The sequence below is a fragment of the Artibeus jamaicensis genome, unplaced genomic scaffold (genome assembly GCF_021234435.1).
Source record: "Artibeus jamaicensis isolate MK-2021 breed Jamaican fruit bat unplaced genomic scaffold, CSHL_Jam_final contig_240, whole genome shotgun sequence".
In the NCBI taxonomy this organism is placed as follows: Eukaryota; Metazoa; Chordata; class Mammalia; order Chiroptera; family Phyllostomidae; genus Artibeus; species Artibeus jamaicensis.
Window position 1 is genome coordinate 15,391,934 of NW_026521506.1, and position 15,785 is coordinate 15,407,718.

At 39.2% G+C, this 15,785-nt stretch overlaps 1 long non-coding RNA gene across 1 annotated transcript; it reads right to left on the minus strand.

Moving 5' to 3' along the window:
* Positions 1 to 693: 693 nt before the first annotated feature.
* Positions 694 to 11,599, minus strand: LOC119041991 (uncharacterized). The gene is made up of 4 exons (XR_005081140.2): positions 10,859 to 11,599; positions 10,382 to 10,483; positions 9,730 to 9,804; positions 694 to 2,448 (listed from the first exon to the last, which is right to left on the minus strand). It is a non-coding gene; the product is annotated as an uncharacterized LOC119041991 (long non-coding RNA).
* Between the last annotated feature and the right edge of the window lie 4,186 nt (positions 11,600 to 15,785).

Below are 15,785 nucleotides of genomic sequence, written 5' to 3' on the forward strand. Positions count from 1 at the left end.
CGGGAGGGGTGTGAAGAAAATACAGACAAATGTAATTACACAACGATAAAATTATTTAAATAAATAAATAAAGTAAAACTATAGCCCTGGTTGGTGGCTAAGTGGATTGAGTGCCAGCCTATGAACCAAAGGGTCACTGGCTTGATTCCCACTCAAGACATATATATGCCTGGGTTTCAGGCCAGGTCCCTGGTAGGGGGCACATGAGAAGCAAGCACACATTGATGTTTCTCTCCCTTTCTTCCTCCCTTGCCTTCTGCCTAAAAATAAATAAATAAATATTTTAAAAAATTCAGAGGTAAAACTATAAACTTTCTCAGGCAGAAAATGAAACATTGCAGTTTGGGTACCTTTAGACTGGATGCAAGAGCAGAGTTGCTGACACCAGCAGCCCAAGATCCCAGGGGGGGGACCCATGCCCAACCACCCAGAGTAAGATAGCTACAGGCAGAATGGGCTGCCACAGTCTTGCTTTTTTCCCCCATAGAGTGAGATTGATTTCTTTTCCCATAGGGTGAGATTAATGACCACGATTTTATTTTCTGAAGTGTTTATGCTATGGTAAGCTGTAGAGAAAACAGGTAATTTTAGTTAACTGGAAATTTTATATAAGAACTGGAAACTGTATTGATATGTTTAAAAAACAAACAATGCCAGAAATCCTTCTACCCACTTAATGAAATATGATTCTGCTATAACAAATCTTTTATAAGACTTAGTGGTGTGGTATTATGAAAGATGCCTCAGATATAAAGGACCAAGTTTCAAATGCATGCTTCACTAGGAACACAGTGTGTGCCTGTTGCTTCTAATTTTGGTCCTACTGACTTCTGGTCTGATCTTCTGTACAACCATGCAAGTCACCCCACCTCTATCTTAATGTTGGGAGTATCAAGAGATTTCTCATACCACTTCTACAATCCCCAAATGTGTAACTATGTCTGGCCTTCAGAAAGTGGCTTAAAGGATCACTTCTCAGGGAGATATGAAATCACCTACTACCTTTAGAATGCTTCCCTAAACAAAGGGGAGAGATTAACAAAGGGTGAGAACTTCTGTAATGGCTTGGAAACCCCATTCCTCCCTACCAAACCCCTCTACTTAATGCATCAGATGCTATAGCTCAGAACTCTGCCAATGTTGCACATGGCAGAACCACAGCTTCCTTCATCATGCTAGTGTTCACTGTGAATTATAAAAATCTACAAGTGGGATCTACTGATATGAAGATACTTCAGGGGAACCCAACAGTAGGTTTTTAAAATTACATTATTTGAAAGATAGTTCAGGTTATTTGTGGATTAAATCTATTACATGGACAAGTACATATTTTGTGTTTTGTGGGTTTCTTAAAAATCAAAGGTAATTAGCCAAGTATCTTGCTGTCTTAGCACTTTTTATCCAAGCACTGAGTAGATGTACAATGTACTCCCAGTTGACTCTGCTGTTTAAAAAAATGGTGATTTCCCTCCCATCCCGTGCCATTATAGAGCAGCTGTTAGACAAGTTAGGAATTTTCTTGATCTTTATTGCTGCTTACTGTTGAAACTGTAAACCCAGCAAGGTCCTAAGCACAAAGCAGATTCTGTTTAAGGAATACTCCTATGTAGCCACATACAATGCTTTTTGTCATATGAACTGCCTATAACTTTAAGTTGAATTTCATTAGCACATGTTGGTCAGCAAAAATTGTTAAATATGATTTTTAACAAAATGAGCTAGCCCTCTCAATTAAATACACAGATATTTGATTTATTTACCTTTGGCACTCTTAAAGTTGGGCAACTTAATGGAAAGATAAATGCTTACCTGAGTATATATATTTTTATACATGTGTGTAAATAAAAATATTTTTGTTTCTTCTGGTTTTCTAAACTGCTTAGCAGTGGGCTACTTGTTAATAACATAAAGGAGAAAATAAAATTATTTAAAGAGTTTTTTAAAAACTGTATTCTCTGCAGCAAAAGGATATTAATGATCCATTGCAGGCTACACTCATTCTTGGGGCCTCATCTTGACTCTAAATATAATAAAAGTATAATTGGCTCAACTAAGATAACATGACAAGAAAAAAACCGAATAGTTTTGGCTGGAGGAACTCATTCACGCAGTAAACAGAGGGGTGTGGGAGAGTCTCAGAGAAAAGGTACATACTGAATAGACCAATCAGCCTGATACTTCTGCCTTCCACTCTGTAGAATACACATACAGTACATACATAAATAAGCATTCTGACATATCACCAAATATAAAATATTGTTAAAGTTTTGAGTAAGCGCAAAAACACATACAAGCAATGAAAACAACCCAAAGTTCAAGCCAATCCCCCAATCACAGTACCCCAAAGTCAATTTCTTGTCATGTGACAGGTAGCTGATGTCAAAGGGCCACTCCCTGAGTTGAAGTCTGCCAGGTGAAGTTTGTGGCTTCTGTAGAACAGCTGTTACTCTATGAAATTCAAAATGTTATGCACCAAAAGTTAACTTTATACACTGCTAATACAGATGCTACATATAAATGAAAAAATATGAAGGCAAAACAAAAATACAGAAGCAGTAAATGACAGTTCCCATTTCCCCATGTAGAAGCACTCTTCCCCTTCAGTTCTATGATCTAAAAATATTTGAGGCGGAGAACTTATCTGCACTTATGGGAGGATCTTTTTTATTATTTTCAAACCACTATATTGAGGTGTGAAGCTGTGACTTATATACAAAAAGCTGTACATATTTAATAAATGCAACATAATGAGTTTGAAGATAAGTTTACAACTGTGAATCATCACCATAATTTATGCCATAAATATATCCATCCCCTCCAAATTTCATTCCACCCTCATGAATTAGTATTATAGTTACCTTGTTTTGTAATACAAACATGACATAAGATATGCACTCTAGCAAAATTTTCAGGATGTGATACATCTATTCTGAGCTCTGGAGGGGAAGCACAGGTGCTTGGTTCCTGGCTTTAACCATATTGTAGCTCAGCACCCTGACTGCACCTCTACTTTCCAAGATAATATTGAGTGGTATCTACAATAGGCCTTTTCCAGCATTCTGTAAGGCTGCTGTGTCTGACTAATGAGGAAAATTAAGAAAATCAGTGAATTTCCTTAGGAGTTACTGAACACAGACCACTACTTTTCTGAAATTGATAAGCAGTACAGTAGGTCTGCTGCATTTGAATAAGAAGAGGCAAGGGAGGACTTCCGCCAAGATGGAGGCATAGGTGGAAACTATGTGCTTTCTCACACTGCCAAGTTTAGAGACAACAAAATATTAGCAACAGAAGACACAGCCAGAACACAGAAAATTGAACTTTTTGGAAGTCTGATAACAACGAATTCTTCAGCCTGACCAGTAAGAGGGGCGAAGCCAACAGCTGGCAGAGCGGGGTTGCACAGGAAAACTTGGCCAGACGGACTCAGGCGCGTGGATCCCAGGCATGGGGTTGCAACGGGCGGTCCCAGTGAGTGAGCCAGTGAGCAACCTGTGGACCCAGTGAGGGTGCGGGGCGGCGGGTTGACTGTAGTGTTGCATTCCTGCGCAGATAGACTGGCGAGGGAGTGGGCAGTGAGACAGGACCTAGCAGGCCCCAGCAGCAGGAGGCAGCAGAGGGGGCCACCATTTCCCGCTCTGACCCCGCCCCCACAATATAGCGTCACAACCCAGCAACCTCACCCTGGTGGCCCTGCCCCGCCCCTAAGGCTCCGCTCCTCATACTTGGCAGGAACAGACCAAAAATGGCTCAAGAAGATCTTAAAGCCCCAGAGCCCAGAACTCTAAGCGACAAAGAAATAGCAAAACTTTCAGATGTACAGTTCAAAACACTGGTGATCAGGATGCTCACAGAACTGGTTGATTTTAGTCACGAATTAGAGGAACATATGAAAGCTAAAGTAATTGAAATGGAGGGAATTGCACAGAAAACCAATAGTGATTAAAAGGAAACTGGGACTCAAATCAAGGGAGTGAACCAGAAGGAAGGAAAAAAGGACCAAACAGGAAAATATGAAGAAACAAGAATTCAAAAAAATGAGGAGAGTCTTAGGAACCCCCAGGACATCTTTAAATGCTCCAACATCCGAATTATAGGGGTACCAGAAGGGGAAAGGAACAGCCACCAGTGGAAAACTTATTTGAACAAATAATAAAGGAGAATTTCCCCAATCTGGCAAAGGAAATAGACTTCCAGGAAATCCAGGAAGCTCAGAGAGTCCCAAAGAAGTTGGACCCAAGAAGGAACACACCAAGGCACATCTTAATTACATTAGCCAAGATTAAAATGGAAGAGAGAATCCTAGAAGCAGCAAGAGATAAGGGGACAGTCACATACAAAGGAGTTCCCATCAGACTGTCAGCTGATTTCTCAAAAGAGACCTTACAGGCAAGAAGGAGCTGGAAAGAGGTATTCCAAGTCATGAAATCCAAAGACCTACAACCAAGATTACTCTATCCAGCAAAACTTTCATTTAGAATGGAAGGACAGATAAAGTGCTTCTCAGATAAGATCAAATTCAAGTTCATCATCACCAAACCCTTATTATATGAAATGTTAAATGGACTGATCTAAGAAAAAAGATAAAAACTATGAACAGTGAAAGGACAGCACACTCACAGTTATTAACAACCACACCTAAAACAAAATCAAACTAAAAGGACAGCTAGATCAGGAGCAGAACCATAGAAATGAAGATCACATGGAGGGTTAGCAACAGGGGAGTGGGAGGAGGAGAAGGGGGGAGAAGGTACAGAAAATAAGTAGCATAAACAGTAGGTAGAAAATAGATAGAGGGGCAAGAATAGTATGGGAAATATAGAATCTAAAGAACTTGAGACACATGGTCATAAACTAAAGGGGGTGCAGGGTGGAGGGGAATGAAGGGGGGAATAGAACAACTGTAATGGCATAATCAATAAAATTAAATAGATTAATTAATTAATTTATATTTTAAATTTTATTAATTTATGTTTTAATATTAATTATGTTTTAAAATTTAAAACCATTTTAATTGTTTTAAAACAATTAAAATTTTAAAAAAGAAGAGGCAAGGGAAGCTCAGAAGGCCAACCTAAGTATAACTTGTGAGGTGGCCTGGCTGGCAGCAATCAGTAATTTATGTATTGTGCTTCTGGAATCAGCAAGAAGGACAAGGAGGGCAAACCCCAATCCAGAGGGATCTAGAGGAGATTATTCCAATTGTACAGGAGTGCACACATTTTGCACATTCCTTCCACCCTTTTTGAGTGGCCTGCATACTAAATACGCCTAACAGAGGATCTGTTTCCTCACCTCTTATCAAATATTATTATAATCAGGTCCTATATATCACAAGACATAGAGACAAAAACTCTTCCAGTAGGAGAGGATCAAACCTCTGCTCCTCTGGGCAAGACATGAGAGGAAGAGGATAGCTAAACTTGCCAACAGACCATATCAATTCAAATCATCTTTTAAAAAAGATTTGTAGTTTTAACCCTCATTCCAATTGATCATATTGATCATAAGAGAACTTCCCCAGAGGACACTGGTAGGGGTAAAAGTATAAGCAGGCTACAAGATAAGCAATAAAAGTTACATTATCCCTCTGTCTCTTGGCAATGTACGCACACCTTTTTAACAGCTAAATGAGCCTTCTGGCAGTTTTACAACCCAGGACTGTTTCCACAAGGAAAGAAGCTGGCAGCAAAAATGCATGTGACGCCTGAGAACTAGGTAAAGAGGGAAAAACTTAAATAGTTGAAACCAGAAACTCTGCTAGACCCTCCTGAAAAAGAGAGGGAAATGAACATCATGAGTGATGCCGGAGAATCAATAAGGATACAGGAGGAAGAATATGTCTCTGGAGAATAAAATCAGCATAAGAAACAGCAGTTCCTTCTCAGAACTCCCTCAGATTATTGTACTATGCAACAATATAACAAGGTAAAGGGCTACCTTCCCCCAGTGTCCACTTTCCCAGGCCTAAATTGAAACAGAGCAGGCATGAGACATTAAACCTTTTTGTCTACCTTTGGTAGACAAAGGCACAATTCGCTTGGAAAATGGAAAATAACACCCTGTCCCTGTAACAAATATTCAACCTTACAAGAGAGCCGTATTTTCTCATGTCATCTCTGACACTGTCCATTGTTATATTCTGTCCCCCAGCTATGTTGACCCAAAGGTGATGTTGGGAGAATGGAGAGAGGGACAAGGAGACACATCCCTGGACCCACAATGCCCACCACTACTTTCACACCAAAGTCCTTTACCTTTCCTACCATCAACTTTTCCCTATACTCTCAGAGTGCCCTCATATACCTGCTGGGCCCTCCTGTGCTGACCCCGGAGTTCACCAATCAAAAGAAATCAAAAGCCTGAAATGAGGAAACCATAGTGCCCCTTCTCTCCTCAAGATGCAACCCTCCCTTAACCTCTCACCCTTCCAGTAGCTGTAGCCCCACACATGATGCATAAATCTCTCACATAGTGTCTACAACACTGTTTACCTTGAGAATTCAGGCAAAGTCCCCTTGGGGGAATGTCATCGCTCCCATGAGAAGATCAAAATGGCATTGGGGTCAGACCACCAAGCAGCAACACATTCTAGCAGCTAAATAAGCAATGAGACAGCTACAGCCTGCAGATATGTGCCCCTTCAGCAAGAGGGATAGGAGAGGTTAATACTCCAGCCTGGAGACCTAACACAGGAGGTTCCTAGACATCCAGGCTCATCTGCACATGCCCACAAATATCCAAATGTCCTGAGCTTCATGTACTGTTCATCGACAGGATCCAAGTGACACTTCTCTTCCCACCAATGTGCAGAATATGATCAGCAGAAGAGTACAGAAATGCTTGGATAAAATATGGAAATACTTGGATAACACTCCAATCACATTCCCACCCACAAAACTGGAATTCCTAATGATTCCTGATACACCATTGCTCTGCATAGTGGACATCACTGTGTTCAGCACCCTGGTGTCAGAGCACAGAAGCCTGAGAACAGGCCATGGCCAATTTCTTTCCTGGGACCCAATATTTCCCACATCCCTAATGCTGCTATTGCCGTTATGTGCTTTCTTTAGGAGTTAACAAGGCATGGGAGCCATGGAAGTGTCAAAGGAGGAAGTGTCCAGCCAGTTTATCAGGAGAACATATTCTACTAGCAACTTTCATCAGTCTCTGCATGGAGACACAGCTCATTATCAACATGAAAGACCGAGTGGCTAACTCAACCAAGTGCTATTATTCACCAGAAATGACAGAATTTTGCCTTCCAGAAGACTCCTTTGGTGTAACATTCTAGACAACAATGTAGGAGGGTTGAAGGGCCACCCTTTCTGGAGGAATTTTTCCCAGAATGAGACAGAAACAGCAAAGCATTCCCCAGCAGCTAAGTCCAAAATTCTCAGTGAGGCTGGATAAACAAGGAACAGCCCTCATCATAAAAAATTTTATCTTTGCCAGAGGGTTATACGTTCTCCTGTTGCAGTCAACAATGTGCATTATCTTTTGTCCTCTAGCTGCACTGATGCCAGGTAGTTCCAGAAATGGGGAGGTGGGCAGGAGGCACTCTTGAACACACCTTTCCCACTGAGGCTCCATATCCTCCTATCTGCTTTCCTCTTGAGATCTGAGAGTAGCACTACAGAAAACCTCTCTTACCAACCCTCTTCCAACTTTTAGGCTTTAGGAACCAGAAGGAAGGACCATATCAAGTTAGCCATTCCTTCTTTCATGATCAAGGAATCCCTGCCCACTTCTTACCCTCCAACCACTACAGTTTTTCTCCTTAAAAGAACTGATAATCAGAAGTGGCTGGAGAACCAGACATGAAGAGAACTACTACATGATACAGCAATCCCTCTTCTGGGCATTTAGCCAAAGGAAATGAAATCACTATCCCAAAGAGATACCTGTACCCCAATGGTCATCATATTGTTAGTTACCATGGCCATGGTATGAAACAACCTAAATGACTATCAACAGATGAATGGATAAAGATAATTTATATATATATATATATATATATATATATATATATATACAAATTTATATTTATACTGGGTCCCTATTGTGTGTGTGTGTGTGTGTGTGTATATATATATATATATATATATATATATATATATATATATAACAAGGACCCAATATAAAAATAAATACACTTTATTTCAAAGGACTTACCCTAAAGTGTCTAGTATTATCCATTCTTTTTCTATCACCCACATAAATAAAAAAGAATGAGAAAGCAATTAAAACAAACATGAGTTTGATGTGGAATGCTTCATGCCAATAATTTTAGCACATTAACATTTCACACTTGTGAGTAGACATTGAGTACATGCCTCATGAGGCTGAGTGACATGTCAGGTCTAGGAATGATTTAGTGAGAAAGAACCACAGAGCCAGATGATCCCACCCAAAAATCTGAGAAAAGTCACATTCCTTGCCCCTGAGATTCTTGGTTTTCAGAATGCCACCAATGAAAGAGTCACCCTTTTGGAATCTTCAACTTTGTGACTTACCATATTTTGCCATGTATAATGCGCACTTTTTTGCCCAAGTTTTTGATGGAAAAATAAAGATGTGCATTAAAAATGGGTATGATGATCACACACCACAGGCATAATAATCCTGTGTATAATGTACACAAAACCAGGGGTGTGCAAGACACATGGCAAAATATGGTATTTTTAAGTGCCAACACTCAGTAGATTTACCCATGAAAATATTCACTTAATTCTTCCCTACCTTACCCCCCGAAAAAGGTATACAAGACAAATTTGATGGGAGGAGGGGACAAGTGTATGTGGAAGAAAGAGAAGGCACCACAGTTATTAAGTTTCATAACTCTTTTTAAGTAAGAAATAGGCCAGTCTTGGTCACTGTCATGCCACTTGGTGAAAAAACATGGGTTTAGGTACAGGTTTTTCTAGGTATCTCAGGCCTTCTTGTCTTTTTTCCCCACTGGGTGGGAAACCATGATTATCCCCATCCTTCATGTCTTTAAAGTAATTTAACCAATTACAGGGATAAATAATAGTGTTTAAAATATCAATGTGCTGCCCTGACTGGTGTGACTCAGTGGACTGAGTGCCCGCCTGTGAATCAAAAGATCCCTGGTTTGATTTCAAGTCAGGGCACATTCCTGGGTTGCAGGCCAGGTCCCCAGTTGGGGGTGTGTGAGAGCTGATCATGTTTCTGAAACACATTAATGTTGCTCTCCCTCCTTCCCTCTCTGTCTAAAAATAAATAAAATCTTTAAAAATGTCAATGTGCTGTATAAAACCTACACACTTCAGTTTCTAATCTAATCACAAAGAAATGTGAATTTTTTTTACCTTTGATAAGTGAACTTCAGATTCTGTTTTGTCAACTTCTGGATAAAACCCATGCTAATAAAGCAGTAGAGGGAACAAGAGGTATCTATGAAAAGTAAAGGTTCCAAGTGTCTTCGAATGTACCTTAGACCAGTTCTTAACTTATTTTTACTACTCTCCTCTACCCACACTGTCAAAAGCCTTCACCCCATTTTTAACAGATTAATCAGTGCCCATAAATGAAGTGACTTTACAAAGGCAAGGAAAGAGAGGAGACCTTTTTGGTACAGCAAGCAAACAAGCACCCTCCAAGCCGAACTTGGTGCTGAGCCACATAGGCTTCAATGTAAGGTGTCCAAGTTGGCCAGAAAAGAACGGAACTCTGAGCAAGGGGAAGTCTGGGTTGCCAAGCTACCTCCTGGATCATTGCAGAATTAAAAGGTTCATTTCCAAAGAGATGCTCAGTCATCTTTGAGAAAATTTGCAGGTCCTGTGGAAGAAAACAAATATTTAGTTGAAATTATGGCAAAAATCTAAAGAAATTAAGCAGGAGTGGATTCTGACCAGATGGGGAAAGAAACTAAGTCAAGCCATAATATTCTGCTTCAATATATGGATTCTAGAAGATATATGAATTCCTTCAGTACCTCCAGTGTGTTGCACACTTTACAAAGATTGTCACACATGATTCTCACAACATCACTGACAGCAAGGTGTGATTACCATTTTGCAAGTGTAGAGACTGACATTCAATGATGAAAATATTGGGAATGAACACAATGTGAGGTCTTAGTAACATCTGCAAGGCAAATCAGCAACAGCAGTAGGGCAACAGAAAATGGCCAACAGCGTATGGAAAATTAGACATGTAAAGAAGTATTAACCTACATATTACTTAAGTTGTTAGCTTATGCCTCCAGGACCACTGCTAAATAAATGTCTGCCCATAGTGAGGGTAGACTGGTAGACTGTCATTCTCTGGCACCTACTTGGCATATAGGTCTCATCCTTCCCCCTTTCCTAGATAGAGTTGGCTTTAAATCACATCCAAATCCATGTTCTTGTACCTGAATAAAAATCTCATGAGCAGCACTCCCAGTGTCTGGATTCCTGAAGTTTGTTTTTGACAGTCCCATCCAATCCATCCTGCCTGGTATTACAACAGTTTTCTGAAAAGAATAAGGAGGTGAATAAAAACTTTGATGTGAAAATGTCAAGATAAGTTTTCGTTTTGTTTTCAAATCTGACATTCTAGTAAAGTCTATGTGTCTGTAACTGTGGCACTCACGGTGAATGGAGGAATACAAATAAGGACTGGAAAAAGATGCTACTGACCAGTTAGAATAAAATTGATTATAGATATAAGGTTTTTACAGTTAATAAGCAGTGTCCAGCGAGTGACCCTGATATTGTTGGAAGTTCCTGTCTTAAACACTCAGGGAAGGTATTTCAACAATATCTTAAATAATGGTACAGCTACTTGGGGACAGGTACTACCCTCCACCCAACATTTGTGGCTTCACACAACATAAGGTTTCTCTTACTTGTCTGGCTGGTCTTGACTATTGGTTCCAGTGACACTCTCCTCTCAGTTCAAGCCCATGGGCTGACCATTACTGGACTTCTCCATCACAGATCCTGAAGGACATGGTGACTGTACAAATATGACTTGCCTGTGGGTGGACAGCCTAGCATAACTGCAGGAAAATTAGGCAACTTGGAAACTCTTAATACAGGCAGCTGGGGCAAACTTCCTCTTTCCCTTATCCAGAGAAATTTCTGAAAACGGCTGGTAGGGCCAGAGTACCCAATGATGCAGCATGTGTATGGTAGGCCAAAGAGTGAAAGATAATGTAAGACAGGAACTGTATGAATCAAGTCACAAGACAAGACTGCAGCTTTAGAGGCTTGATTGTGCCTTCAAAATGAACCATGTTTTATCTTGCTTTCATGAAATATCATAGGGAAATTATTAAATATTATGTTGAGAGGTACTGCCAATCATTTGCTAGAAGGGCAGTTTCAGAACCCCATTGTTTTCTCTTCAGCAATAAGGCAATAGACACATACAAAATTATGAGTAACAACCCTTTGGAATGGATCATATGTCCTCCATTTGTTACCAATTACTGACATATACCATGCAAGATTATGGGCAACAAATCATTCAAATGAGTTGGTTTTGTGTTTCGCTTAACAGACTGAAATGTACATTATACAACTGCACTGTTATATTAGTCTCAGTAATTGGTAACATAGTAAATTCAAAAGTTGCTAAAACTAGAAATGAGCTAATTTAACTTGCAATTTCATAAAGAATTTCATACATTATGTAATGTTATTACCATCTGACAATGAACATAGTTTTTGTGGAGAAAACAACAGAAGAAAATTGGAATATACACACATATATAAAATGACATTATATAAATATATATTTCACATATATATATCATATAAATGACATATGCATATACACAGGACACATAAAAATGAAAATTGGATATATATATATATATATATATATATATGAATTTTTGCTTTTAATTTGCAAGTATGCCCCAGGATACTATGGATAATGGCTATGTAATGAAAGTACCTCCATTCTACACTTAGATATTGTTCAAGGTCTAGGGCTCCACCTGAAAAGTCAGGATTAGTGAGGCTAGTGTCCTACTTCCTGAAATCTGCATTCCTGCCGATACAGATAAAGCATAATCCAAATACCTGCAATGAATTTTTCACATGTCTAAATGTAATCGAGGTGGATTTAGACATCATCAATGTTTCACAAATATAAGTCATTAAATAATTTCTGCATGAGTTAATATACATAATTTAAGTCAAGATAAAGTGCTTCCCAGATAAGGTCAAGTTAAAGGAGTTCATCATCACCCAGCCCTTATTATACGAAATGTTAAAGGGGCTTACCTGAGAAAAAGAAGATAAAAAATATGAACAGTAAAATAACAGCAAACCCACAGTTATTAACAATCAAACCTGAAACAAAAACAAACTAAGCAAACAACTAGAACAGGAACAGAATCACAGAAATGGAGATCACATGGAGGGTTATCGGCAGGGTGGGGGAAGAGGGAGAATGGGTGTAAGGTACAGGGAATAAGAAGCATAAATGGTATGTACAAAATAGACAGGGGGAGGTTAAGAATAGTATAGGAAATGGAGAAGCCAAAGAACTTATACTTATGACCCATGGACATGAACAAAAGGGAGGGGAGAGGCAGGTGGGAGGGGGTGTGCAGGGCAGAGGGGAATAAGGGGGGAAAATGGGACAACTATAATAGCATAAGCAATAAATATATTTTTAAAAAGAACCAGCAAAAAGGAAATCATCACCATTATCAAAGGAAGTGACTATTTTGTTTAACAAGGATTATGTTACGCTCAGTGACTAGGGACCACAGGGTTTTGAGTATAACAACAGTTTTCCTTTACTTTAATTTCCCCCCTGAATACACATTAGGTGTAATGTAATGGAGGCATGAGTATAAATAGGCAAGCATTGCCTGTTTCTTAAGCCAGTGTGCTGGCACTTGAGGCATTAATGCCCAGTCAGTACTTGTGGCCAAAGAGGACTGGAAAGAACCCTCTGAAATAAGCAGGGGGTAGCATGCCCAGTATGGGCCAGGACCTCAAACAAGGAGGACAGGAGTCCTGGGCCAGACTGGCCAGGACATAAATGAGCATGCCCTCCTTTTTTGTAATTAAAAATTACACAAATAATTTTTTCTATGGGAGAACACGTAGGTAGGAGAACCTAGGCCCACACGAAAAGAAATGATAAACTATTAAATGCACAATCATGGTTATAAAATAATATTCATGCCCTGACTGGTGTTGCTCAGTAGGTTGGGCATCATCCAGCAGACAGAAAGTTTGCAGGTTCAACTCCCAGTCAGGGCACATGCCTGAGTTGCAGGCCAAGTCCTGGGTTGGGGACCTCCGGAGGCAACCCTATCAATAGATTGATTGATTGATATTTCTCTCACACATCGGTCTTTCTTTCCCTCTTCTTCTCCCTCCCTTCCCCTCTCCCTAAAAATAAATAAATAAAATCTTTAATAAAAATATTCGAAAGTATGCAGGTTGAGCCATTCACTGTTAGAGAACCGAGAGCACTCATTCTCAGGGTAAATTTCCTTACATGTAAATTTTAAATGGTCCAGGATTTGCAAAGGAACTTCATGAAAAGAATAAGGGCACAACTGAATTAAATATCATGATATTCAACATACAATTATTGGCAAACATGAAATTCCAAAAGAACCCAAACGATGTCCGTTGGTGGTCAGTGACTGGTACTTGTGGGAATTCACTGATGTAAAATAACAAACGTTCATCCAGGTGGTCAGTATGTGTATTTTTTACAATAAAAACAAAATGCTCTTTATTTTTAGTAGATTTATGAAATAAGAAGATACGAAAATGAATTTTTTGACAAATAAAAAATTTTAACAGTAAAGTAAAATAAAAGGTTAGGTTACCAGGGCACTCCATGCCAGTAACTGTCAAAGCAAGAAGAAAAAAGGACATTTAGAACAATCATTTCCTCATTTTTATTTTTATTTTTTGTTTTTTAAAATATATTTTATTAATTATGCCATTACAGTTGTTCTATTTCCCCCCTTCATTCCCCTCCACCCTGCACACCCCCTCCCCCACCATTTCTCCCCTTTAGCTTATGACCATGTGTCTCAAGTTCTTTAGATTCTATATTTCCCATACTCATTTTTAAATTGAAGCTAACATGAGAATTTTTAATACAAAGCTTACGAAAAGGGCCAGGACCTGCATTTAATAGAATTAAATGATATCAAACACATTGTTTTCCTGTAAAACAAAATCTCAGACTGTGTTATCAGTGACAACAACATATGGTTAACAGCAATCCCTGTCATTAAGTGCCAAGGACTCAGCCAAGTGACAGTTCTGCATTGTAAATTCAGAGTACCATGAGAAATTATTTTTAAGAAAATTTATGAATAAGGAATAAGAAGGAATTTAACAAAATAAATTATGTCAAACACTCAATTATTTTAAAAACTTTAAGGCACTCAATCTAATGTAAATTGCTCCTCTGTAAATAAAAAGATTTACACCAAACCATTTAAAGGAAATGTATGAGTAGCTCCAGGACCAAAATTTAATTGAATCCATGAGGATGAACATATGAATTAAATCCCAAACAAGGTCCAGTCATGGCCTACAAGAGCAGTTCAGGGGCATTCAGAGTTCGTCAAACTTTCAAGTGCCTGGCCGGACAACTCATTTCCGAAAGTGTACACTGAGAATATTTTCACATTAAGAATATTTATGAGCTCTGGCTGGTGTAGCTTAGTAGATTGAACACAGACCTGTGAACTAAGGGACCTCAGTTTAATTCCCAGTCAGGGCACATGCCTGGGTTGCAAGCCAGTTCCCAGTGGGGGATACACGAGAGGCAACAACACACTGATATTTCTCTCCCTCTCTCCTTCCCTTCCCCTCTAAAGATAAATTAATAAAATCTTTTTAAAAAGAATATTTATGAAATACGGCCACAATAAAAATTAAACAGATTTAGATGACTGCAATGTAATGTGTGTGGGGGGGGAGCATCACACCATTATATTATAAAAATAAAACAAGAAACAGGATCCCTTGGCGGCATGATTCCCTTCTGGGATTTAAAGTGAAAGCACTTGTCAACCAATTTTCTTATTGGAAATATGCAAATAACAAAACATGTTTTTGTGGAAAATGCAAGAAATGTGACTGGAGCACTCTTTGTTGGATACAATGATATTAAATACACAAGCACATTACACACAAATGCAAAACCGTGGTCAATAGTAACTGAGGGTGACTCCAGTGGTCAGTGAAGGAAACCTCAGCAAGCTGGGCCTGTGTAGTCATTTTGACGTTGGAAGTATCAGGATTCTTTTTTCCTTGCTAAGGCAGCATATGAAAAAGGCTGATTCCAAAATTTAACTCAACAAATGGTATTAAACATACAGTCATGTTGTTAAATGAAACATTAATAATATCAACAACAACAACAAAACTGAACGTAAAGGCAGCTATGGCCAATGGTTGTGAGAAGTGCACTTTCACTCTTCAAGCTCATACTTTCTCTTTTCAGGTCAAAAATGAGAGAAATCCTGTCCCTGATAAGAAATCTCAAGGAAATTGCCAAGACAAAGATTTAAACACATATCCAGCAACAATATCTACCCAACAACATTGTACAACAAAAGGTAAAATCAGCTTGCTGGCCGCCAACTCCCACTAAGCTGTCCTGGACCCACAACGACTGTGCCAAGAACACTAGCCATTTCCTCATTTTAAGCAGCAAACACCACAAAACATTTAAGACCATGAACAGTGGTGTTCAAGACCCACATTTAAATAACTGAAATGGTCTGAAAGGCCCATCATGTTGTTACACCAAGCACAACGCTAGGCAGGTGG